The 27,967-nt window shown below is 39.1% G+C and overlaps 1 long non-coding RNA gene across 1 annotated transcript; it reads right to left on the bottom strand.

Moving 5' to 3' along the window:
• Positions 1–22,361: 22,361 nt before the first annotated feature.
• LOC118244194 (uncharacterized) lies at positions 22,362–27,625 on the bottom strand. Its single transcript, XR_004777497.1, has 3 exons — positions 27,555–27,625; positions 23,958–24,028; positions 22,362–22,459 (listed from the first exon to the last, which is right to left on the bottom strand). It is a non-coding gene; the product is annotated as an uncharacterized LOC118244194 (long non-coding RNA).
• Between the last annotated feature and the right edge of the window lie 342 nt (positions 27,626–27,967).

The following is a 27,967-nucleotide window of genomic DNA, read 5'->3' as shown; positions in this document are numbered from 1 at the left end:
CAGCAGTATATGAGCCCTATCTGAATCCCAGGTACTTACCTCTGAGCTGCTCTCCTTGCTCAGACTGTCTTTTTGCCTGTACCATCCTTCCTCAACTTTTCTACACATTTTGGGAACCAAAAAAATATACTATTCAAGTTTGCGTGATGGAAATGAAGAGAAAGGAAAAAATCTCCCATCTGTGAAACGTTCTCTTTCTAGTAGAAAGGGCTCTTCTCAGAAAAGCCTAATGCTAGTTTACTGTCTTCCATGCAACCTCTAAAGGACTTTGCACCTCAAAAATATAGATTATGGGCTTCACTGTGTTGGGATTCATCTGACTTCACTTCAAGTTAGATGTCTTGTCTGAGACTCCTAACTGCTCCTTGTGAAGGAGTGACACCGGCACCTCAGGAAAGTGATTCAGTGCACCTATCTCAAACACCTGCTTTAAGAAGGGCTTGCCTGTGTCTCTCCACAGAAAATAGATGTTGAGTAGATGATTTACTTCAGCAAGGTGTTTGCTTTTTGTGTCCCAGGTTAGGAGAGCTGAATCCTGCACTGAAAGAGTCATTGCGGTAGCTCTCACAGAGTGTGTGGGACAGTAGATGTTTGCATTTTCAAGTTGGAATTTACAAAACCGTTTACTTACTGTGAATATTGTTCTTCAGCATGCATTGAAAAGTTAGGAAGTCACTCTGAATAAAGTCCTTCTGGGGGAGTTGAACGTATGGTGTCTCAGTAAGAGCCACTGGCTTATTTACCATAGCAATGGAAAATGAATACCACATAATATTGCTGGAAAATCCCGAAACAATTAATGCAATTGTAAATTGCCTGGGCATGTCAGCTAAAACTTTAAATCCTGCATACTTGATTTAAAAGATAATTTAAATCTCACAAAACTACTAAGGTCAATAAATCCTCCATTAAAACAGAAGCATGCTCATAAAAGTCATCCTCCATGTACTGGAACTTTTGTCAGCAATGACTCACTGTGCTCCCTGCTCTTTCTGAATGAAATGCATCTCCCTATCATGAAACATTGAGTACACACTCTACACAGATTTTTTTTTATGAGGTCTGTAGTATTTAAATATTGCTTGAGAAAAATTTGTAAAGAGTATTCAAAGTCCAAGTCCAAGATCTGATAGGACATGATTCTGCCATGAATTAACACAGAAATACTAGTTAGCTACATTTGGGCTGATCACCTAATTTTCTTTCCTTGTCAGCAGCAAGAAAAATTTGCAGGAAGAGCCACCACAGTCTAAAAACGGCACACAAAATAAATGACTGGAAAGCCCTTTCTATTTCTCTTCTACAAAGGATTTGAGGGTGCCTAAGAAGGTATAGGTGAAGTAAATGATTGTGAACCTAATTTCAGGTAAGATAAACAGACCATTGGTCTTTCCAGGATGGAAGAACAGAGCCCTTGCTAAGCAAGCATCTGACTGTGAAGCTGAGGAATGCCATGTGTGACTTCAAGTTTTAGCAAGAAAATTTATTTCTAAGTAGCCTAATCAATAGAGGATTAAAAAATCCAGCTAATATTCACAAATGTTATCAATATAGCTCCACTTCTCTAAGCGTACACCTCTGCTTGCTTCACCTTTTAGCTATTTGAGATCTATTTTTAGTTCAGTCATTCTTAGGAACTCTTCACACTGATGAACTCTAAACTGCACTGGCAGCTCAGGAAGAATAACAATGAAAGATCTACTGCACGGGTTCTTGAAGCTCCAGTTTTCTTTTAGAGACTGTTATAAGGCAATTGGATTTGTTTTCAAGTCAGACTTTGAAAGAGTAACTCAATAACAGAACTGCTTAAGGTTTAATTGTTAAACGATGCAATTACTGCATAGTGTGAATGTCTCAAGTTCAGCCTCCAAGTAGTCTTTGAGGTTGAAATGCATTGCACCAACAAATGGCCTCACAGTTTAATGTCAGCAAACCCTTTTACTAGCATGATTTTTTCCTTTCTCACCATGCGGGTAAAAAAAGGGAAGTATGGGGTAGTCTCCATTCTCTGTGTCTCAGATGTTTATTCTGCAATGCAATATTTATTTTAGCTTGGTATTTATTTTAAAAATGTCTTTGCTAGACTTGAGTGCTACAATTTTGAGCCTCACAGGGAAACTTTAACAAGTTATGAATAACCAGAGAGTGGGATTTCAATGTAATTCAGGAATGAGAACTAAGCAAAGAGAATATTCAACCTTTTCATGGAAGGATTGAGTATTCTTTTCAAAGTCATATATCAAAAACCCACATACAATGGAAACATTCTCTCTCTCTAGAACATAAAAGAAGAGGGAACTGCCTGTTATGTGTTCTGAAATGATCCCTTTTCATTACAACTTCAGAATTTTTCTCTCTGGGGATTGCTGACTTCAAACCATGAAGAAAGGGAGAAACGACATCATACTATTTCCATTAAAAGAAGCCATGTGTAACCTATATTTTTTCCTTTCCTCTTTCTTTTTTCCTATTTCACAATAATATTTGCATTCCAAAAAACTTTTTCTCTTTTTTTTTTTTTTTTGATGCACTGAGGTTAAGCAAATGATGTTGCTGCCGACAATGTTGTTCATACCACTTGCGTCTGCCTTGTTTTAAGCCAGCAGCAGAGAAACTGCTATGTCTGTGTGAAATTCATTAGTAAACAAAACATTCCATCTTTCTTCATTTGGCCTGATCCTTCTTGTTTACCATAATTAAGTTATAAGGGAACCATCTTACACAATAGGAATAAAAAATTCTCTCAGTCTTGTAAACACATAAGCTAGAATTGACTTATTTTTTTTGATGATCCCATACACAGTATATTCAGAAAACTATTGCAAATGAAAAGTTAGAAAAAAAATGCAAATAAATGATTTGGAGATAGTAAAAATATTGAGAAAAGGCAATAAGTATGACAAAACAAAGGTTTTCTCTGACTGTTAATAAAAATAAAATGATGAAAGAACACCCAGTATGACACAAAGTGCGTAAAAAGACCAGCAAAGTCCCAGAGAATAATCTTCTGGGCCCAGCAAGACTGAAGCAAGAAGCTGACTTTGGTCATTTCAGTATTAGAAAAAAAAGATTACTTCAATGAGAGTTTAGAGAAGAGAAATAAAAATGAATGTGAGACATAAATAGGCTAATAAGTTAACACTCATCAATCACATATTGTTCTTTAGATGTTCATAGTGCATTATAAATTAACTGCCATATAGTATCTCTGCAAGGCAGGTACATTTTTTAATTCTCTTTTTATATACCAGGAAACTAAACCAGAAGCTTAAAATGGCTTGATTAGGGACCACATAATACGACAAAACCACTTAATTCTCATCCTTGTGTTTATTTCCCCAGGTGATAATGCAGCACTAATCAAAAGACCTGTCTAAAGTATACCATATAATGCAGATGTGTTTTATTTTCTAGTCAAATCAGAGCAATTACAGAAGCTGTGATTCTTTATGAACTGATGAAATGTGAGCTATCACAGAAGAAAAAGATGATGATATAAAATGATAAGTCAGAAAAAGGTTATATGAAATATTTCATATTTTATAAAGAAAAGGTAGCAGGAAAATATTCAGATGGTGGTATCTGGAGGCCTGAAATTGTTCCTCAAAGCATATTTTACCAGTCCTGTTGCTGCTGTTACTTAAGCCTAGATTCTTCCAACTCTATGCATCCTGACAAGATCATGTTAATAACATATAAATTGATTCACAGATTACAAGAAAAATTAGGAAGTGAAGACAGTAAATCTTGTTATGGGTTTTGAAACTAAAAGGTACCCTAAAGATATTCATTGCCACTATCATATAAAGAAAATGGCACTTGTAATAAAATAGCATTGAACAGGATATATGATTGTTATTGTCTTTTTATTTTTATTTTTGAAAATAACCACAGAGCATAGCAACACTCATTTTGGATAGTCTTTTCTGGAATTTAGGAGCATAACATTGAATCCTGAAGCACTTCTGTTTCTTCCCAGTGCTTCCAAAGACTGAGTCATGACTATATTTCTTTCTTAGTCACCGGCTTATTCTCACTTCTATATTGTTTTTCAGAATGTTTTCAAAAATGTTTGTTGAATAGCTATGGGAAGTGATCTGGATATCCAGTGTGTTCCAAGTGATGTTAGATTCTTTCTTTGTTTTATGAAAGCTGTGTTCTGCATTATTCCCAGCCTTTAAGTGGTTTATGATCTTTTCCCACTGCAAGTCATCTGCAAAATTGATTAATATGCTTTCTTCCAATCATTCCTGAAACTATTGCATACAGAAAAACCCCAGAAGGCACCTTCTCCCAGTTAGCACTGGAGGTTTTTTGAAGGCATTTCTCTGCATTCCCATACAACAGATTATGACATCAAAAAATCAAGATTAAGATCAGAGTCTGAACAAGCAGGAAGGATATATGTTCTTAAGGGGAAAGATCTCACACAGAAATATTTTCAGTAAATGGCAGATTATAAAAGCTCAGCAAAAGCTTGGGCTTTAAATTGGCTTATTTTAAATGCTGTTCAGTCCTCTGCAACTTTTATAGCTACATTTGGTCCTGGTGAAAACAGAAAACTGACAGGATGAGACCCAGTCAAACCTAGCAAAAGTCTGGCAGAGGAATCCCTTATTTATATATATATATTTTTTGCCAGATCCCCATGTAATGATGCCACTTTTCATCATGTTTTCCCGAGGAAGTAACTTGGTCTCAATTCAGGCCTCAGACAATTCGAAGCTGGCCAAGAGGAGCCCCTTATGACGGGCCACCTTCTCCTGCTTCCAGGGAAAGACCAACCCAGGCATGAGCAGAGATGTGGCAGGAGATAACAGAAGGATTTCCCTGAGGGAAAGCAACTCTGGCCATCATGCCTCTGCTCATTCAAGCTGTCTTTTCACCTTGCATGACGAAGGATGGTAGGAGGAGAGATATTTGGCCGCATGGTGATGATTGAACTTTTTGAGGTCTGCCAGGGCACAAAAGGAGGTGTTATGTCCCTGTTCTGGAGCCCTTGCTTTATGGAGAGCCCTATTCACTCTTGGGTATAGAGTGCTGAGGAAAGAACAAAAGCAAACATCTCCTCCACTGGGGTGGTTCTTGTCTTTTCTGCATGGATTGAAGCCAGGCTTCAAAGCTGTGGCCAAGCTCCTCATGCCCACAGTTAGGCACCAACAGTTTATTTTAATAAGAAAGTGAAAAATATTAGTCATGATTAATAAATAATGAGCTCTAGCATTTTTTACATTTAGATACATTTCTAACAATATGCTAATTGTGATTATTAATTTGATGTCAACATAAAGATATTCCGGATGTAGACAGTAGGATGGATTATTTTGAAAGTGCAGAGTAGCACAAATTAGTTAGAAGGGTGGCCTCAGTGTTTGGATATCAAAAATGTCTATTTAGATATGTAACATGCCTAGATTTTGGAGGCCTGCTTGTTTTCTTGTTATTTAACTAAATTGGGCAAAAATTTACTGAAACACAAGTATATGAGATTAAAAATTAGGGATCCAACTTTGAGAGTCAGAGCTATATGGGCATCTTTTTCATTAATCCAGAATTCTACAATGTATCCCTTTGGTCTCTCCTGGGCTTTTTCCTCAGTGATGCACCTTTCTCCAATAGAAAATACAGGTATACAAGCTGCCAGACTCAGTCGAGCATTCCCTATTTCTGTGGTCAATAACACAAGGGTTGCACGACAACAGGAGCAGCAAAGCAATTTAACTCAGTCACATCATTAGGAAAGAGCTGCTTGTCAAGTCCCACTAAGTTAAATGTAAACGTTATTGTTTGAAATCACAGTTACCCCTGACTGAAGCCATAAGGGAGTGGAATCAGCCAGTAGAGTGCAGTAAGAAATATTTTAACTTTTTCATTTCACTTGGGGGAAATTCTACTTTCTACAGAAAATTTAAGCTAACATACTTTTTAGTTACTTTTTTGTTTTGTTTTGTTTTGTTTTTTAAGAATTCAGCATTTGTACTGCCTACACAAAATGACGTTATTAGTTCACCTGACTTTTTTGCCTGATCTCCAAGCACATTGTGACCCTCTTTATATTCTAAATATTAATTTTAGAATATGCCTTTTAATCAACATGAAGCTTAAAAAGTGATCAGATGAAACTGTTTGTCTCTAAAAATAATACCAGCAAGCTGAATGTTTAAACACTTCATTCCATTTGTACTTGCATTGAAAGGAAACAATTGATCTGATCCAAGTATTTTTTAATACTTAGAAAGGAAAGCTATCTTAAGACAAAGAAAATACTTTAATTCTGTGGTTTGATCCTATATTGTCTGGAGATCTGAAAATATCATTCTAACATTTCCCCTGAAAGGGATTCATTCATACAGAAAACCAAAAGGAAAGGAAGTGGGAAGGTTGTTGGGCAATGCTGCAATGCTTATTTTTTGTGAACCTACGAGCTCAGGCTAGTGGTGGTTTATTGGGTCAGATGATACTTCATCACATGAAGAAACATCTTTAAGAAATTAGGAACATCCCAGTGGCTTAGTATGAGCATTCCATTTATATTTGAATGAATTAAACAATGCATTTTCTTGAGAGGCAAAAGGAAACTTTCCTCCCCCTAGTCTTCTGATGTTTAAATTTAAAGTTTTCCAACCACATATGGTTGATGTGTTTAAGACTGCTGGAGCAATGAAACCAAGAATAAGGATTTAGCACTATAATTTCATGAACTTTAGGAGATATAAGAGTCCATTGTTAAGAAGTATTGATTGACTCAGAAATCAATCTCTTAAATATCCCCATTTACTAGTTAAATAGAACATGGTTTAATTGATTACAGCAGCCTTCATTATGTCATGGTTTAGAAGTGGAGATGGCAATTATTGTACAAGCAGACAGAAGGTAGGGTACAAAGGATAGAGTTAAGATAGATACAAAAAAATGAAAGACAAATTGTATTGTATACAGATTTGCTGCACTCTGGAAGAACGGAAATACGTGGTTGTTTACCAAACAGCATTTTCTCCTGCAAGTAGTAAAGGTGAACAGCATTTTTCAGGACAACATGAACCAGGCATATTGATGTTTAAGAAGTTTGGGACGGTAAAAATAAAAGGAAGATTGGAACTGAAAGCTAATTCCCATGCTTCTACAAGGTGAAGTGCCAGTAGCAGGGGAGGAGTTAACAAGGACAGGGCTGCTTAAGTTTACACCGATACGTTTACCTGATTTTTTATTTTTTATTTTTATTACTCCTGAGACTTAGAGAAATCCAGGAGAACTGAAAAGGGTAGATTTTTGGCAACCTCCTTTTCAAAATGGAAATCTTTCTTCAAAGATTCAGAAGCACCTTCTTCTGCTTCTTCAGCTAGGGAAATTCGGAGAAAGATCTATGGGAAGAAATCTCAAAGTTTGCCACATTTCTAATTTTAGTTTGTAGGTATTTCATAGAAGTTGGTCTATGTGAATGATAAAAAAGTGGCAATTTTGGGGTAGGAGAACTGGATTATACTTAAGACAAATGTTGAATACAGAGTGAACCAAAACTGAATTAAAATAATTAGCATTTGATTTGAATTCTGTGGGCAGAAGGACAGTAAGCAAGTAAGTAAGTAAGAGAAGAGTTGAAGCCCCTTAGCAAATAGTGCAGTCTGACCACAGTTTTCTGGGCACTTTAAAATCTACTATGGCTTTAGGAGACCATTAATTACAGTAGCTGAAACAGGGAAAAACTATGCCTTAGTTAAGGACTGTTACAAAGATCAGTCCTGGTAACATTTTACAGAAAACTGTCTAAATCCAGGTAAGGAAAAAAAAAATGTTTTTGTCAAAGGTTTATCAAAGATTCGTGGTTTCAGACATAAGTTCATACAACAAAAACAAAACAGAAACAATGTCACAGTGATGGAGCCCTTCACCTACAAAAAGATATTCATTCAAAAAAGTATAGCACACAGAGAAGCTAAAGGTCTGGCAGAAAAGGAGGGCATGGAGATGTTAGAGACGTATTTTTCTGGTCAGGGAAGGATCTGCAGCTGTAGTTCATGAGTACTCACAAAAAATTATTATCTTAAGCATGGAGTGAGCACATTTCTTTCTTGGTTTGACTTATACCTCTCTGGCAGCATTTTCATTCCTAGTAAAGGTGCCTCATTTTCTCCCTGTCTTTTCCCTGAGGGAATGTGCACTGTCCTTCTTCACTTTATCTTTCTCATGGGTGAGTCAGGGCTAGTTTCAGCTCTGGTCACCCTCTGCACCCAGAATAAAATTTTATATTAACCTTTAATCATCTGTTTTTCATCTTGCAGTGCTTGACTCACAGAAGAAAATCTTCTGAAGTACAAGCCAACTAGTCCGAAAGTATGATTTATGGTTGCGCTTCATCTATGGAGAAGCATTTGTACAAAGCATGAAATACACGGTTTATAGACACCGCTGACAAATGCTACTAAGAGCAAGGTAGACAAATAGGACAGAATGGCTTTTTTTATTATTGCCACCTCCCTTTGTATAGCTTAGAACTTAATGCAAGATCTAATAAAATCTAGTGACAACTTTGCACTACATTCACGTATTTTCAAAGGTGTTTTTAATTTTTTTAAGGCATGCCTTTGGACTTTTTGAAGGAGCATGAAGGGTGACGTTTGTGTACAAGTGTGTTTTGTTTTTGAAGTTTGAAAATATCTATCAGCTTTATATATAGTCAAAATGTTAAAACCATGAAAATATATTTTCTATTCATTTTGTAACAAAAATAAAATATTTTCTCTCTGAAATAGTCACTTTTGTCCTAGAGGTATTTAAATCTTGATTTTTTCACATTACTTTTATCCTAACCATAGCAAAGTTTGTACTTTTTTGTTTCTTTATTTTTGTTTTACAAAATGTCCACATTTTTAGGATAGTATCTTTTTTAGGAGTACTTATCTACTTAAAGTTTATTTTTTTTCAGTTAAAAGATAGTGATGCAAAATTTTTAATTGCTCTATCACTTCTAGCATGCCTACTCATGTGAAGAGGTAAAATATTTTTGAAACTGTGCAATTCATATTTTGCCATCCCTTTGTTTTATTTTTCAGTCTAAATAAACTGGACCCATCGAATTATTTTGTGTTGCTCTTCCTCTTTTTGTCTCATTCTACCTAGTCGTGTCACTTCATTGTATGCAGCTTTTCTTCTACAATTTCCTTCAACATTTTATGGTATTTTCTGGCTGTAGCGATTCCCTGTTTTTGAAATCTGTTCATACAGTTTAGGGATCCTAAAGACTTGATTCTCCTTTAGTACCGTGTTTATCACATCCAAAACCCATTTTCAACCCTTTTGACATTATTTGCACCAGACCACAAGGGAGAACACTAAATACGCTTCATAAATTCCCATACTTAAGCATCAAAGAATCTACACTAGCCCTACTGGCATCGCAAACCATATTACATCTTTTGTAGATTGATACACATCTGCAGGGGGCAAGGTCTTTCTCATATTTCTTTAAAACTGTGGCTTAAAACTTAAAAAAGATGAATTAACATTTTAATACAAACACGAGAAGATCGTTTACTTGAGAAAATGCACTGAAGTCATCCAGAACAGCAGACTCCAAACAGAAGTACACCACATAAAACACGCCTCCCTCTGTGGCCACAACTCTCTCTGTTTCTTGTATACAGATGTTAGTGTGGACAGTATGGGGAACATCTCATGTTGCGCTCTGATGACTACCAAGAAATACTACTGACAGTCTCTGCTCTCTGTCTCTCTCTGCATCCAGCTCAGCCCTCTGCTCCACCGTAGGGAGTTTACAGTATAAATTACAAGGACACTAGAAACTTCTGGCATGGTACTGGAGGACCCACAGAGACTTTGGCACATTTGCAGAAAAGGAGGTATTTAGGCACATAAATCCTGGCTCTCAGTGATTTCAGTGGAAGCTACAGGACTGCATGAAGCTGGAGGGTGGTGGGGAGAAGGCTTTGTGGAGTGATACAGCAGGTGATGCCAGTGGCTGCCCTTCCTCACAGCAGCTGTTAATCTGTCACTGGAGTTAGGTCTTAATACCTGTGTGCTGGCCTTACATACATAAGAATCTAGGCATCATAATGCCCAGACTTTCAGTTTTTCTACCCCCAGAGACAAAATCAGAATCCCTATGTGGCACCTCAGACTCCCTGAACTGCACACACGCAGCATGAGCCCAGGGTGCAGGACACTTACGAGTCACACCTCGCTTTCCTGCCCTGTGGCAGCCAAAGCAGGGAACAGCCTGAAGTTAACACGCTAACCCTTCTATGCTTACAACTAGAGGGAAGCAGGCAGAGGGCAAGCTTTCTGCCATGGAACAGCTATCATGTAAAACACGGTCCTTGGAGCAGGACCCATCAGCTATCTGAGCTCCCCAATTGCTTTTTTTTTCCTGCCCTATGAACCCAGGAGAGCCGGAGAGAGACACACACACACACACACCCCTTAAATGACAGTCTGGCAGTCAGCACAGCCTCAGGGGGAGTGGGGCTCAGAAGAGAAAAAGCCAAGCTCAGGTCTTGTATGTTCTAGCTGTGTAATGTAATTGCTAAATTGCTATTAAAGGGAATTGATGCAAAACAAAACAAACCCCAAAACCAGAGCTTTTTTGTAGGTAGTCAGTTCACAAGACAGTTTTGAGGGTGCTTGAAGAAGCTTTTGTTTGAGCATCTCTAAGGCCCTCGACAGAGGAAAGACACATCTCAGGGTCTTAAGCACGCTTTCATGTAAATTAGAAATTGGCTGTCCAACAGGCAAGATGCTTTTGTTCATTCCCCATGGTAGAGCTTTCAGGTGTACACAGTTTTAGGACATAATATTTCTCTAAGTTTAGGCACCACTTGGATTAGATTGAAGCTGAGTAAGGATTTTTAGGGTTTTCTCTTGAAACCTAGTTGATCAATTTTCTCTCAAGATCCATTATATTTCTCTCGATCTGTCTGCTATTGATTTTCTAACTGAATGAGGAAGGATTGGGCTCTGTCTCACAGAAGCAAAGAGTTCTTGCCAAGTTCATGCGTTGTGACATTTTTCTGCCAGGTAATGGAAATGTTTCATGTATTTGTGCCTTTTTTATGAGCGGTTCTGCCACAATTTTTCAAATGTTGTGGAGAGAAACTGCACTGTTAGTTGACAACGATGTGCATCAAGATGAGTTGGTCATGGGAAAATATGCACTTTGACATCAACCAGAGCAGGAAAAGGAGGGGAGAAAGCATCATAAGGGATAGCACTAAGGAATTTTTATTTTATTTTTTTTGGTGGGAACAAGAGAGAGTTGAAAGTAAGCTGTGGAAACCTGTGTTGTTCATTAAAAGAACACAACATTGTTCAGGCATGACCTTGCTCCTTTCTATTAAAGACAGTATTGACATCTGATCTGATCTGGGAAAAAATGGCTGATGAAAAAAGGGATTTCAGTGAATAGGTTTCCATTTAAACCTAGTGACAGCAGGACAATGAGGAGATATAGGCAGTTTCCTTAGACCTAATTCAGTAAAAGTTTAAGGAAATAGAAAGGCCCTCAGAAGGCTGATACAATCTGGTGGCAGGGAGCAATGGGCTGCCAGCGCTTCTTTGGAAGATTCGTTATTACCTGAAAATAAAAGATACTTCTGAAAATTGTAGTTAATTCTCCTCAGCTTTAGACTTGCACTATTTATTAGTTTAGATGCCACTGGCTCCAAAAGGCCCAGGCAGTTCCTATGCAATTAGAAGAAAAATATGTTTTTGACTATCAGGCAAGTTTCCCTCCCAGCTCTTGGTTTCCCGGTCAGGCTCTTTGTGAGGCGAGTGGTGAAACCGGCTTTTGTGAACAAGAATCACACACGCAATCCAGATCCTTCGGACAAGGCACCATCATTCACGTTGCTCACATGTTGACAAATACTTTGATGCTGTTGCTAGGGAAATAGCACTGTGGCAGTGAGCACATCTCTGTTAAAAATCCCCCTGGAGGGTGATGGGGGTGGAGGGCAGCGGCACCAGATGGTTCCACTCATTCCCAGCACTTGGCTATCGCTCCAGTCAGGACTGACTGGTAGCTAGCTTTTTAATGGGCCAGCCGGCTCAGGCGGCTTGTGGGTTGCTTTTCTTTAATTGCTTCTTCCTGAGAAACGTATCAAAGGCCATTTTCTTCTTCTACACAACACATTCTGTCACTCAAAACACTTCCAGGCGCAGCAGCAGGCTGCAGCAGGAGTGTGAGGAATCGTTCAGGGGCAGCGGGGTGTTGAAACATGGGTGTGCGAGCGGTGGGAGCAAGAAGCTCACGGCTGCAGATCCCTGGCCCTCGTGGGTAGTTTTTCATTTTGTTCGTATGCTCCTCAGTGCCCGAGAGTTTTCTGGGCAGCTGGGTGTGTGCTGTGAGGGAATGCTGCTGTGAGAGCGGAGCACAAGGTCACACTGATGTCACAAAAAATGCACTTGAAGACTTTTCTTTTTCTTCTCTACACATGTACCTGTTTTTGTTTCCTTTCTGCCGCTTCTTGACAGTGGGAGCACATCGGCAGAGCGGGTTGCTGCAAAACATGTTTCCCATCTTGCCTGAGTACGCAGATCCAGTTTCCCGTCCTTGATCCTGGATTATTTTCTCCTGTCAGGAGACAGCTGGCTTGGCAGCCGCGCGGCTGCGGGGGCACGGGCTGCGGGGCGGGAGGAGGAGGAGGAGGAGGGCCACGAAGGCCGCCGAGTGCGAGCCGCGCTCCAAGCTGCCCGCGGGTCACCAGCGGCAGCGAAAGGTCCTGTGAAAGCCGGCGGGGCAGCCTCCGCTGGCCGGCCTCCAGCCAGGGCCGTTCACAGGCCTGTTCTCAGACTCGCCTCGGCCACGGGGCCAGACCGGGAGCAGAAAATGAATCGCTTTTTTTATCGACCTCAAAGGGGGCCTGTTACAGGCAGGCCTACGCCTGGTGTTTCTGTTTGATCCCCCCTCGCCAGGCCAACCCCACCACCCCTGCCCTGGCCCTGGCCTCGGCATGGCAGCAGGTGACGTTCCCAGAGCGCCTCGGAGCGGGGCCTCCACTGGGACCGGGGCTGAGGTCTGCGCCCTGCCCCTCGTGCCTGCTGCTGAGGCCCCAGAGCGGATGTCCCCCGTCGTGGTGGCACCGCCGAGGCCTCGCAGCAGCAGCAAGCAGGCTGTTTGATGGGCGGAGAGGCTGTTCTGCGTCGTGTGGTGTCTGGGTTTTGTGGTCAGGCTTCAGAGAGTGTATCTCGGCTTTTGTGCACCTCAGGAAAGGAGCAGGGATTGACTCAAAGAAAATAAATAAGGACTTTTAAAGACATGTTTATTTATGGATGGGCTTTCATGCATGCATCTGACAGCACTCTGCATAAAATATAATTAAAACAAGCATCATTCTGAATATGATTCAGAAAATAAAAATGTCTTTAAATACAGTGTAACTGCCAGCAGCTCAACATACCTCATTCCTCTGGGGAAGGAGTAACAGAGACATGCAGTTATGTGACTACAGAAGCCATGAGACGAGGGTATTTTTAGGGGAAGCACAGCTTGGGGGAGTTAACTGACCTGTGACAAGGATCTAATGCAAGAAACGCTCCTGGAGCCTCCCAGCTCTGCGGCGCGGTCGGGCTGCCTGGGGTGGCCGTCGGACCCACGGGGAGGAGGATGGAGAGGGAGGTCAGGGCCACCAGCACTGCTCCTGCGGCTGGCCTGGGGCACCGCTTGGCAGTGTATGCCCACCCTGCACCATCTCAGCAGTGTACGTCCACCCTGCACCCCTTCAAACATACTTCCAAACTTGCGGGGCTGTCTGAAGGCTACTTAATTCCAGTAAAACAGCACGAGATCCTGAATTTCCATGATACTGAAAATCCATGATTTTCAACCATTTTTGACCTTTTTCTCCTCCATTCCCATTCAAGACTGCAGAAGGCAGCCTCCAAACCAGGGCCATGGGAAGTGGTACCTCCACCAGCCATGTCATAACACCTGCCACCAAACTGGGATGGTATAGGAGTTGGTTAAAGCCCTGAAAAGCTAGAATTGCTTTTTGGCATTTGTCATGGTGTATGCCACTAGGTCTGAGGTGAGCCAGCATGTTTGCTCACAGCCACCATTGAGCAATCAAGGATGAGCATGTGTGGAACCTGAAATAACCTCAACCTATAATTTTGTTTCTTTTCCTTTCCTCCTCTTCATCTTTGCATTTGCCAAGTCAGAAGAACACCTATTTGGAAGGAAAACACTGGTCTGCTATCATGGTGCCAAGCTGGGAAGGAGAGTATGGACACATCTAACGTTTTTTACCTATGGACATTTTACTACGAGAGTGACTTTTTGAAGACTTTTACCAGCATTCTTTCCATTTGACATAGCAGGACAAGGATGTTTCTCATGGGATTTCAAAGGAGACTTTATTTTAAATACCCACAGAAAGTAAAGTGCCAGTCTAGTACTGTCTGATTTTCCCACATTCTTCATGGCAATATAGGGAACTTCAACCTTTATTCCCTGTTACCTTCATCTTTTTTTTTTTTTTTTTTTTTTTTTTTATTATCTGAATATTTTTAGAGGAAGAGCCTCAGATTAATTTTCAGAGAACTGCTGTTACAAACCTGAAGCAAAAACATGCAAATATTGTAAAGCACTGAAGAATATATATATTTATGAATGAATGAATACTGTATATTTTTTCTTTCTTCTTCTTTTCAAGTCGTCTCATTCAAAGTCATCAAAAACTATCCAAGTCATCTACATACGCAGCACAATAGGTACCTGTCCCTGTTGTGTTTTTTTTTCTTTCTTCATTCCATTTGCAGAAGAAAATGCAATTCTGTTATATCTTCTATTGCCACAGAAGGCAATATCAAAAACCCAAAGGAATGTGAATGGAGTCAGGATGAATGTTGTTTAAATGTAGAATCTGTAGAGTAAATGTTACCCTTAAGAAAATCAGTTGAGGATTGCACTTTTATGAAGTCAAAGTCCTAAAGTGATAAATTTATCAGTATCATTGCAAATTCTTTATTTTTAAACATTCTTTTTTATTGTCAGAAATGCTAGACACCTTACCTGCAGAATTTTAGTTATACTGCTGTAGCTCATGTCTTCCATAAAATGAAAACATATACAAGAGTGATCTAAGTTCTTACTATTTCACTTAAATTGTGTTTTCCAAGAGGTCAGATTCAAGTCTTAGTTGCTTTTTTTCTTATACTGTGTCTTCGAATTTATTTGTAAATTTGTCTATATGGTGGATAGGTCCTCCAGTTTAGATGGATATTCTTTCTGCTTTGTGTGCATCAAATTAGACAAATAAATGACATAGACAGAAGAAAATGAAGCCAACTCAAAGCTGTGTATTGGTGTGTTATATGCATACAGGTGCTTAAGTGCAAGAGCTTTATCTTGAGCTTCATCTTGCCATTGATCCCTGAGAGAATAGGTAGCGAGCAGGGAATTGAAAGGTCAGCATTGGAGCTGGATTTTCTCTGATGAATTGACTGGAATTTTGCTACTGATTTTAGAAGTGACATATCTGAACCAGCATTTTCCCACCTGCACAGGGTCTCTCTTTGTCACCTATTCCAGATTAAACACAATCAAGTGAGTTTCTTCATTAGGGAATAGGTGGTGACTAGGTCAATGCATATGACCTGGGCAATGTATTTCCTAACATTGGTTTCTACTAATACAAGCAAAACCACAAAGCTCATAAAAATAAACAGATTCTGTGTGGTCATGAGTTTATGTACTTGTATATACCAGTGGTTAAGGCACTTGGACACTTCCCAGGTGTTAGCTGCTTAATGTAAGGGAGTGGGCTTGGAGGAGGAAAGGAGTAAAGTAGTACAGTAGAGATGGGTAGGTCAAAGGTGGTACATTTGAGGAACTTCCTAGGAAATTTTGTCTTTTTGTCCATTTGTCCAGCAGTTTGGTGGTCTGAACAGAGAATACAAAAGGGCAGAATGGGATCTGCAAAAAAAAAACACAATGTAGGATGTCCTTTATAACCTTTGTAGGTATGACTTTGTAGCCTGGGAGACATAACACTCCACCACATGGTAAGATGAACTTGGTCTCTGACATGGAGCTTTGTGACCAGCATGAGAACCACAGGTGCAAAATCTTAAACTGCTGTATAAATGGGCTCTGACATCATCAAACTGCTCATTTTCAGGTGACATCTAAATCTAAATGCAGATTTGTGAAAATTATATTTTGTCTCTCAAGGCTAAAAAATATGTGTTTTGTTCCTTACTGCTCACCAAATATCTCAGCCCTGTCCAAATGCGTGACTGTGTTTTCCCATGCACCGGGAGGAAATGGAGCGTCTCATTGCCCTGCAGCTGTGACTCCCCCTGCAGTGAATAGGTGATGACAGATGGGACATTGGTTTTGGAATTCACATGATTTCTGAAATCCCATGTGCTTTTGGTGGGCATGGCAGTGTTTATTCTCATCGTTTTACACCCAGATTTTCCCTCTGCTGGTTTATCTTAAAAAAGATAAAGACAATTACTATGTGTACATATTAATGTACATATATTAGTATTATTTGGAAAAAAAAGCTTAGATATTTTCTGCACTTTTTCCACTCCTGCCTCCCACTATAGCCCAGCCCAGCCCACCCTGGGGAAACACTTTTCATGCTGAGGGCGTGCATTGTGTGGGTACTGGCAAGTGCTCAGGGGATACACTAGGAGGGAGGCAGCAGCTGAGTCAGAAGCACTGTGGTAGCACTGGGCTGGGGGCAGTCGGCAACAAAACAGCGGAGAGACAGTTCTTCTGCTTCTGGCTGCTAATGAGCTTTCTGGTGGCAGCACCGTTCTCATCAGGCCTATTTGTTTTTACAGGCTGCCCTTTGTTGACTTTAGGCTTGTTTTCTTTGCCATGCAATACAAATATTCTCAGGCGTTAAGCTTTCCTTGCCCTGACTGCCTTCTTCTCATCTGGGACCATGTAGAAGCTAAATTTAAACTTGATTGATAGCGTTTAATCCAGAGAGGGTCAGGGTACTATTTTCCTGTTAAACGTTCTCTGGTTTGCTTCTTCTGTTTACAATCATGTCTCTGAAGTACTGTACTCAGTCCTGCTTCCCAATGAAATCCCTTCTGCTTTCCTTGCCGCTGTGGGATGGTTGCTCTTAATTATGTGGAGCCTCATGCCGCTTTGTCTGATCCTAGATGGAAAAGAACAACAGCTATGGGTCTTTAAACCAGATGATGCCATGACTTACATTCTCCTTCCATTATAATAGATAGCAGGCCCTGAATTCCACTATTGTGAACCACTAAACATGGAAATACGAAAGAATTCCTGGTTGTGTTTTCCCTGTCCTGGCAGTCTTTGAGAAACGTCTTCCTTGAGCAACCACATGTTCAGCATAACTATATGAGTTCTTTTTTATAGATCTGAAGACAGCAATCTTACTGTCTGTCTCAGTACTGAATGTAAGTAAAAAATTTTCTCTCTACCAGATGTCTGCACAGTCCTATACACATTATTTGCACATACTTTGAGCATGAGAACTGTTGCTGACGTCAACTAACCGTATGCATAGGCTTTTACTGACTTTACCTATTTACCGTATACTATTAATGTCTCTGTGCTAGAATTCTGACATTTTTAGCAACAGAAGAGATATGGAGGAGTTTAGGTCTAGGGAAAGAAACACCTCAAGCTTTATACATTTTCACTTTGTCTGGAGAGTGTATGTTCTTATCAAGGAGTTACAGTCTTCAGTTTTCAAAAATATTCCCTCCAGCACTAATGAAACAAACACACATGCACACACACAAGAAATGAATGAACAAAAAACACCTGAACCATTATGTGAAGTTGGAGTTTTTTTTAATGATTTAAGACCCCCTGTACATTTGTTCACCTCTGTAGTCGTCATACTCTTCATGATGTACCTGCAGTGTTCTTTAAAGTACATTCCCTCATTGACAGTCATCTGCCTACACATGTGTATATAGTTAACTAATCAGTGCTTTTCCATGATATAGTCTATTGGGGTTAGAAATTAGATTTTATGACTTGTTGACAAATCTATCGTAAAAAAAAATACATGTCCTGACTCTGACACTGCTTTCAAGTAACTGGTGTTTCCTGTTCTGACAACCTGTAGAAAAAAGTGACTTTAATATGCAGAATTTTGAATATAAATGATTTTTTGAAATATAGCAGAGATAATGGTCCTGGGCAACCTGCTCTAGGTGACCCTTCTTGAGCAAGGGATTGGACAAGATGGCTTCCAGCGGTCCCTTCCAGACATTCTGTGATTCTGTGAGAAAACTTCAGTCACCTCACAATCTAGAATCTTGTCACTTTTCAAACACAATGATGCATTTATGTGTTTCTGCTGCAAGAGCTGAAGAAGAAATCTTCTGCAGATTCATGCAGGTGTATATACACACACACACCCTCTACTTCATGGAGAGGGAGAACACATTTAAATAAGTACATCTTTTGAACCATGCTGTAAGAATCCTTAGGGCTTAGCCACTAGAAAACCAAGAGCATCAGACTGGCTTGTGTATAAAAAAATAAATACTGGTTGAAATAATATTTGTCAATTGGAAGTGGAAAATTTGGAAACAGAAAATTACTCTCCTGAGAAAACAAAAACAATGCAAAAAAAAATCTCCCAAAGCCTAACAAGAAAACATGAGGAAAATAGATAGGAAGAACAGTCCAAGATCCTGTGACCCTGTGAACTGCTTGGAAATGGAAGAAGGATTAACTTATTTTTCAAGAGAGAATCACCAATTAAAAAAAAAAAAAAAAAGGCAGATCTCTGCATCTTACGGACAAAAGACAAGGGCTTCACCCCACCTACTTTATTTGTGTAAAAAAAATCTAAAAATTAGATGTACATCTTGGGTAGTGCCTTCCTGACATTTTGTCAATGTGGGATATAGAAGTAGCCACAGAAATGTCAGTACTACTTGAGAGTAAATGTACCTATTATTGGTCTTCCTTCTACACAACCCATAAATGGATGACTAAAACCTTAGTAAGGACAGTGCTATACAACTATGTAGCATGAAGAACCACATCCTTTTGTTTGCTCCAAACCTGGGTCTACTGCCTTCATGTGACGGTTTCTACCAGGACTACCTGGGGATCTAGGTGAATAACTTAGGTATTAGGCTAGATGACTCATGCTGAGATTGTTATACTTAGATTCATTTCACTGTCAAATAATCCAAAGCTGCTTTCTCAATCAGTTTGGAAAAGCAGTGATGTTAGGTAAAGAAAGATATTAAAACACATCACCATGTGTAGAAGCATTTGAAATTACTGCTCTGATAAAGGAAGTGCTTACTGGAAGTTAGCTGCAGGAGTCATTTGACAACAACAGCTGTTTTTTGTTTTGTTTTGTTTTGTTTTGTTTATCAGCTTCAGTTGATACAAATATGTTTGAATCTATCGGTGTTAGATTTATATCAGCCAAAGCAGTTTACCTGAATGGTTCAACATTTTTCTCCCTCTTCACGCTTTTCTTTAAGCTCTGCAGATTTTCCTTCACCCTCAAAAATCATTATGTAGGGAGGAGGGTTAATGCAGATATTTTTTATTCTCACTTTCTTTTTGCTTACGTAACTGATCCAAGTTGGTGTGTGATCCCTGTTGGCAGTAAAGGGAGGTTGGGAAACACATAACAGGAGGTAATGAAGGAGGGACCGTGGCTTTGGCACAGGTTTGTTCATAAGCTGAACTAAGCCAGTCATGAAACCTCACCCTTGATTTACAAATGCTAATTATCTTTTAATATTACCATTGTAATTAATGCTCTATTCCCATTTCTTTGTTTATGCCTCTCCCTGGGGGAATAATTTATATTTTCATTGTCTTTCTCTGTACTGAAAGGGCTAAGAACTTTATTTTAAAAATGCATGAAAACTCAGTAGTCCCTTCATACCCTACTGTAAATCACTTGGCGTTAAATAGCTCACAGTAACATTACCTTAAATCTTGGTAAGTGTAATATATGGCCAAAGCAAAATTGTCTAATCCACCAATCTGAAGACCAATGTTTCCTCTGTGCGAATTTCATGAGTGCAAAAGAAAATCTGAATGTAGCATTGAAAGTCAGTTGTACCCCATCTTTGCCATTCTACATCCAAATGTGTATGTCTGATAAAACAGTGTACATGTGAGGTTCTAGAAAAAGAAGCTGAGTTTTGGTTATTGGGTTCTTACCAGATACACCAGCATCTTTAGTAGAACATCAGGAGGCAACTTTTCTACTAATATGTTATTTTATGGTAAACATCATGATATATACTAATATAAAAGACTAAGATGTAGGAAATGTAAGGAAAATGTAGGAAATTGAAAATGAAGACTCACCTCATGTTACTGCAGGATTTTTTTTTTTTTTTTTCCAGAGAAACTTTAGCAGAGGAAAAAAATTTACATCCCTCCTTTGAGTGTCTTTCCTCTAGTCTCTCAACCTTCATGTTTTCTAAGCAGAAAGTGCTTAAAATTAAAAGCAAACATGCAGGGGCTTAAATGGAACTCTGTAATTTACACCCTTCAGACTGTCCCCATCCATCCTGTTTAATGTCTCTCTCTTACATGGCCTTTGCCCAGGTTCTGAATTGAAGAAGACTCACGCCCCACCTCCCTTATCGCTAATGACAAGGACTAAACTATTACTAGTTTCAATTCTGTATGGCTAAACCTGAAATTACTGCAGATCCACAACACAACTAATCATGGAAAACAGATAAATACCCACTTCTCCCATCTGGGTGATTTATTGGTAGGGTTAGTGAATTCATGATGTTTGAGATTTTGTAAGTCACTCATGAATAAATCCCTGTATCAGTGTGCTCAGGACACGGCCCAGCATCGACTGCTGTAAATGGGAGCATTCTGTGGATTTTAATAATTTGCTTTTGAAACAGGCCTTTATGGCATGTCTGCTTCTCTTTCTGACTGTAAAAGGCTCTGCTTAGAATATTTCTCTTTTCCCTCTCTTCCTCCCTCCCTCTTTTTCACATTCATGGAAACATTATGCCCCGGACAAAACTGCAGCTATGGACATTACACAGATGCCAGGGCAGTGTGTCAAATACTTTCTGTTTTCACACTGAGAGTGCAAAAATCTATTGCCCTTTTTCTCTGCTCCTATGTCTACCAACCTCTTCGGAGTTGTTTTCTGCCAGATTTAGGTAGCCACTAACCTAACACCCAAGTTGAACTAAAACAGCACAGCCATAGGTAAGATAAATTCTGTAATAACTGCGAGGATCTGAAAGAAAATACTTGGCAAAAATATCTCCTTCATTGAATGTGAAGAAGGTGTCCTGTGTTATCTCAAAAAGTCCAAAAGTTACAGGCTGAGGTTTGGATCTCTCAGTTTCATCCTGGGTAGTAAAGAAGCAGAACTGACAAAAACACAAAACAAAACAAAACAAAACCTTCTGAGTCTTTTTCAATCCACAGCAACTGCCCTAGGGACAGTCTTGTCTATTATGTGCTTTTCTCATAGGCTGTTTCTGGTAAACAGTTTGCCTTAAAAATGTCTGTCACTATTATCCCTACACTTACATTTTGAATGCACAAAATGCCCCACTGAGACAGCCATGTAGTCAATACAAGGCTGCCTGATGACGCTCTGAAAGATATTCCTTGAGGATTGTTGAGGATAGCTATTTCTTGAACTTGCTCCCTGTGGTAGAATACAATTGCCTGAATTTTTCCAAAAGAGAAACCTCTTGTTAAAAAGTCCCCTGTAAAAGTAGCCTGGTGAGCTACTGGAGGACAAAAACCTTTGTATGAGGAGCTTTTCTCTGTAGAAATTCCGTTGTTTTTTTTTTTTTTTTTTTTTTTTTGTGTGTGTGTGTGTCCATTTCTTACTCTTTGCCATATGAATTGTCTGAAAATTAAAGTCCAAGCTGCATGCCATTCCTTCATTAACTGCCAGATAGATTGTATCTTTCCTTACTGTGTTACCCATACAGACAGAGAGAACCTGAAAAATAATCAAAGCCCCCACAAATTCAGGCAGCATGTTTATGGTGGTTGTGTGTAGGACACTATAGGAATATAAAGAAGTAAGACAACATTGACTGACTTCATGAAAGTAGTACCAGTCTATCTCTGTCATTCTACCATCTTACCCCACCTGCAGGCAAAAATATTTTCACAGTACAGTTCAGTTCCTGAACCACCACTGAAGATAAGTCCTAAAATATTAATGTGACCAATACATATTACAAAATTACAACCCAATTTGAGAAGAGTTCATTAAGATCCTTACATCTCCCAGCAAGACAAAGGAGGGTCTCTGAATTCTCAACCAACAACAATTTATTTTTATCTGTCATAGATAAACAGTGTTATTGTAAAGGTGCAATATACCTGGAATGCAACTTCAGATTGCATTTGTCAAAGGTAGGAGTTTATTGTCTCCTCTTCCTCTGGTGAGACCTCAGCTGTCCAGACCACACCAAGAAAAATGGAAGGAACCTGGGAGCCCACTGGCCCCTGTAAAGGAATTAATAAGAAGAATACAAAGGCGAAAAAAAAACGAGGTTAAAGAAATTTGACCTATGAGAAGGGTCAGAGGAAGGGATTTGTTTAGTCTAGAATTGACAAAAGTGAGGGAGGACATCATGGCAGTATTCTAATATGTAAACAGTTATAAAGAAGATAAATTAATTGTTCCCCATATCCATTAGACTTAAGACAAGAAATAATCAGATTAATATTAAGTGAAGAGGTTTAAGTTAGACAATAGGAAAAAGTACTTTTCAATATATAAATATTGAAACACTGGAGCAGACAGACTAGGGAGAGTAGAGGGTTTCAAGCGCTAGAGATCTCTGAAAGAAGGTAAGATAAACCTCCCATTCAGATTGTCTTGGTAAATGTTATCCTACGTCTGAGTAAAAGAATGGTACAGATAACCCACTGTGGTACTTTGCAGCCCTATAAATCTTTTCTCTTCAACCACCTGTGAAAGACTACATACAAAAGACCCACAGACGCATAATAAAATTCATGAGGATGGAATTTTGAGCCAGCCAGCTAGAACCTTCTTATTTACTTATTTTATTTATTTTATAAAATTTTATAATAAATAAATAAATAATAAATATAATATAATATAATATATTATAATATGTATAAATATATAGATATATAATATATATAAATATATATGTGAATATATATAATATAAATATAATAAAAATAAATAAAATAAATAATAATAAAATAAAATAAAATAAAATTTATTTTATTTATATTTTATTTATTAATACTTTTAATCTACAAACACCACGGCAGGACACAGGATGTGAACAAAGACTGTTCTTCTGGTTGTCCATCTTGAAAGCCTTCTTAGAAATTACATTCAGCATCTGTAGAAGCCTTGACCACATTCATCTAACTAGGACAAAAAGATTTCCCTGCTGTTTTACCCAGACTTCTGCCTAGAATGAAAACCTGTATTTTATGGCGTCCATTTTCTACTGTCTTAGCAATACTTTGACTTCTTGCCAAAAAAAAAATCAAAAATGCCCTGTGTAAAGGAGGAATCTCATGTTCCTCTACTCGCTGCACAGTTAGAAACAACTGAACTGAGCCAAGGAAATTGTTTGGTTTTCAATTTCTGAGGATCAATAAAGAAAGATGTTTTTTTAGAATTGTGTCTTTCTCTTCCTAGGTCTTCCTTCTCTCTAGTAACCTCAAAACCAGACCTGTTCTTTACTTACCAAAACCTAGAAAACATATTAATATAGAAATTTGATCAAAATCTAGTAATGCTGGTCAAAAAGGAACAAAAAAGTGATGAAAATAAATTGCTTGTCACTAGCGCAGCTCATTGAATATCCTTCAGCTATCTTCCATGCATGCAGATCCCTGATGACTTGCCTGATTAGAGGAGTTCCTGATGTTCTTTGTAAATAGGACTGATTCCAGCTCTCTCATCCAAAATTCAACTATTTTTTTCCTTTCCATCGTTGTCTTTGATACCCACCTGTCCATGTTTTCCTGGCTTGCAGCAAGCCATGAGGATGTCTCAAAAGGCTCTGCAGTCTCACACCAGGCCTACAACAGAGCATGGAGGAATGCTTCATGAGAAAGATTGTAGGGAGGCCACCAAGCTCTGCTTTGTCAGTTCTCACCATCCCACTGGGGAGAATAAAACACTTAAATTGTTTCTTATTCCATAAAGTTGTCTTTACTCTTCTAATTACAACTGCATTGTTAAGCAATCAAGTACAGGATTTCTAATAAACCCAGCCAACAGCCATTGGCCTGATCTCTTCAAATTTGACTTCAAGCAAGCTGTACGTTGCACAACTTTTCATCTGATCATGATATACAGAGGCAGTTTAATGAAATACCTGATTCTCCCCTAAAATGTAAAATCCCTTGCCTTTTTTCAAAGGCAGCATTCAAACACATTCCGTAGCTTTCTGCCCTTGGAAGCTACATTTGTTTCATCATTTCAAAATCCTTAATGTGTTGCTGTATTACTGCCACCTCACTGTAGGCAAAAAATTACTCACAGTAACTATAAGCCACATTTTCCTTGGTTTTCCTCCTTTCTTTTTTACCTTAGAACATGCTCCAATACATGAAAATGGGTCTGTCGAGCTGAAAATTTTCCTGTAACCCATCCATTCATCTTTAGGATTTGAGATTCCTCTACACTTTCTCTGTGGAAATTTCTTCATGTATAATTCTTTGTTTTCTTGACTAACTACCTGCCAGTCTTCTCCACTTTACCACTCTTCTGGATTCTCTGTAGTAGTCTTACTCCCTGTCTCCTACTCCTTCCTTTCAGCAGCATTCACACGTTATTGTATCAGCAAAAATCCTTTCCTTTGGGTTTGACAGAGATCTTCTCATTCAGAATGGGACCTTGATCAGTGATTGCCGTTTGCTCAGAAATAGGTCACCTTGAACTACGGAAATGATCATTATGAAGTTAACTCAAAAAAATATTGTTAATTCAAATGATGTATCCATGTATTCCACAAATCTACATTTCCATATTCTTTATATCAAAGACATAGCTACTCAATGAATTTGCTCATTCCAGAATATCCAGCACAGACAATGCTCAGCAGAACTGCAGATTAAACAGGTCTGTACAGTCTAGGTGACTAAGAGAAATAGTCTGGGAATTCATCAGAAGACTCTGTGTTGTGTTATAGAAAAGCTCCAATCTACACCCAAATCTGTCAGAGAGGTTGTAAAAGTTTTCAGAAGTGAAGAAATGTGAATTAAAGGTATGGTTGCTTTGTCATCCTAGAAATTGGATCCAGAGAAAATAACAGTAGAGTAGGCCTTGAATTCTTTGCCACCTACTTGTGTTTCTACACCAGGAGAGACTCCTAACAATTTTGGCAAATGAGTCACAGCAAGAAAACACAAATAGGATTTGCATCCATGTCCCTGGGTAGAGGAATCAGTTCGTGCATTTGTGCAACAACATCCTATGAGAACATTTCTGCTGAAATAACCATAAGCCAGAGTGTGATATTCTGCACAAGAGTTCTTTCAGGCGTCTCTTACATATCTAAGAGAAGAGTCTTACTTCAGATGCTGTTTGCCATCTCTGATGCTTACTCACAACAGGATATCACACTTTGGGTTCCATGGTCTCTCTTTTTAGTAATGAGACTTGAATGAAAACAAGGAATCCAATTCAAGTTCTGAGAATCTGCTCCAGAGTGCTGGTGACTCTCATAACCTCTTCAGTAGAGTAGCCAGCCTTGTATAGACTCCCTACAGTGATGATGCCTACTCTTATAGACAAACAGCAGCCAAAAAAAAAAAGTTTTTATTTTTTGTGCATACATTTCTGGCATATAATGGTGCTGGTGGAGATCACCACTCACTTTCTAAAGACTCATACAGGGTTTCCTAGGAATATCAGACCACTTGAATCACATCCCATTTTCCAGCAGCACTCCCCAGTCACCACTCACAAGTAGCAAGCAAAATGCTGTTTGCTCTAGATTAGCCTTTCCCTTCAGCTCATTCCTCCTTGTTCCCTTGCTCCCTGATGCCTCTGAGTTCCTGCTCACTGCAGGTTATAAACTACCAGTTACAACAGCAATGCTCATAACCTGGGAGAGTAGATCAGTGAGTTCAGCCACATTCGGGAAGAAATTTCTGCCTCCAGCTGCAAGGAAGCAGCACCAAGTTACCCAGACCCTGATGAGAACAGGGTCTCTTCAAGAGAGCTTCTTGAAGAGTAGTTCTTGAAGAACCTTCTCTTCAGGAGAACTCTCTGCCTTCCCCATGGGAGTTTGCAGACATCTAGCTGGGGAGGTGAGGGGAAAGCAAGAGCTTTTATTTCCCTCTCCCTCTGGTTTAAATGTCCTGGTTTTATCAGAGATGAGGGGTGTGCAAGTCTGTGCTGGTGGTTGTCAGCAATAAAAGTCATGTAAATTCTTTGGATTTTCAGGCACCAGCCAAGCCCGAATCCTCCAAGTGTGGAGCTGTCATACATTTGACTGGTTGATGAGCTGCATGGCCCCAGACAAGCTTGACTAATGTGTGGAGATGATGCTGCGGATAGCCCTGATGCAGTGATGTGATGAGACTAGACCACAGGTTCTGAATTGGCAGGGGAAGCACGATGGGTGTCAACTCAAAGTTCGGATCCTGATGGGGGAGAGTCTGCAGAGACATCCCTCTACCCAGGGATGAGCTCACTGCATGTGGCAGAAGGAGCATTGCTGCTGCCACACAGAGTTGCAGTTGTCTGTGAGAGGTATCTGTGTTTCAGAAGATTAAAGAAAAGACAAAGCTGTGAGTGGATTGTCCATATAAAATGAATTTTCTGTTTCACTTCATTCCTTTCTTAGCAGAATACAAACTTACTAAAATTGTAACAGAAACTTAAAACACAAGGTATGTTAGGTATTTCATCCATGTCTTTAAGAGAGAGAAACTGGTAAAAAAATGTGAAGGTTGAATGACAGAACTCACTCTACATGTATGGAAATGAAAAGAGAAAAACTGCATGCTGTGAGTGATACCATATAATATTTAACTGTATAGTACATATCTATGGCTTAACATTAAAAGTTACAAAACTAATTAAAAATTCTAGACTCAAATTTCATTCTGTTTCATCATATTAAAATTTGAACTATAACTTATTTATTGTGCCCTGTTTTGAATTCCTTAACATAGATAAAAAAAAAAATCCAGTAACTGGTTTCACAAAGGCCTGAGTAAGGCATTGAGAACGGGAACCATTGTTTTTATATGATAGTTTTGCAAACAGATGGGCATGTCTTTGAATGAAACCAATAGGAACATTAAGCATCGCCTTTTGGGGATATTAAACATGGAGATTATTAGCTGATCTCCAAGAACAGAGCTTGGTGCCAGGTTCTGTTTTCTCATGTTGATTTTTCTATGCATAAATACTCTGTGTGCATGTGTGCTGGGCTAGAACAACTTACTCCCATAATCCCTCATTTAAAATTGTATTTAGTAGCTTAGACTAGAAGCTGTTTTATATTTCCATTCTTTTTTTTCTTTTTTTCTTTTTTTTTTTTTCTCTTAACATTCAGTTTTAATATGGGGTTTGCAGAAGTATGGTTACCTGCAGTATGGGAGGCAGTGTGGAGAGGAAGATGGATGGGGAGCATTTAGAGCATTTTGGGTTCCTCCCTGTAGCAGAGATGACAGCTGGGATTCATGCTCCTAAGCAGTGTCTAAAGCAGGAATGCTCACGGGCAAAGTGCCATGCCACAGTCTATGGCATAAGACATTGAGAAAGGAAAAGAAGAAAACCATGTTAAGATCTGCAAGTTACTTAAAATTTAAGGAAAGAAAACTTTGACTGCATTATGCAGAATACTTGTGAAAACAAACTTTACATAAAAGGATTTTTGGAAGTGCTCTCTGTAGCCTCAAATGACATATTTCCAGTGTCTTTTGAAAATACGGAAGGGAAGATTTATTTAAAGGTGCCTGTAGGGGGAGATGGTTGCCCAGGAGATTGGCAGTAAACAT

This window comes from Cygnus atratus, chromosome 3 (genome assembly GCF_013377495.2).
Source record: "Cygnus atratus isolate AKBS03 ecotype Queensland, Australia chromosome 3, CAtr_DNAZoo_HiC_assembly, whole genome shotgun sequence".
In the NCBI taxonomy this organism is placed as follows: Eukaryota; Metazoa; Chordata; class Aves; order Anseriformes; family Anatidae; genus Cygnus; species Cygnus atratus.
This window is presented reverse-complemented; position numbering and strand designations above follow the sequence as displayed.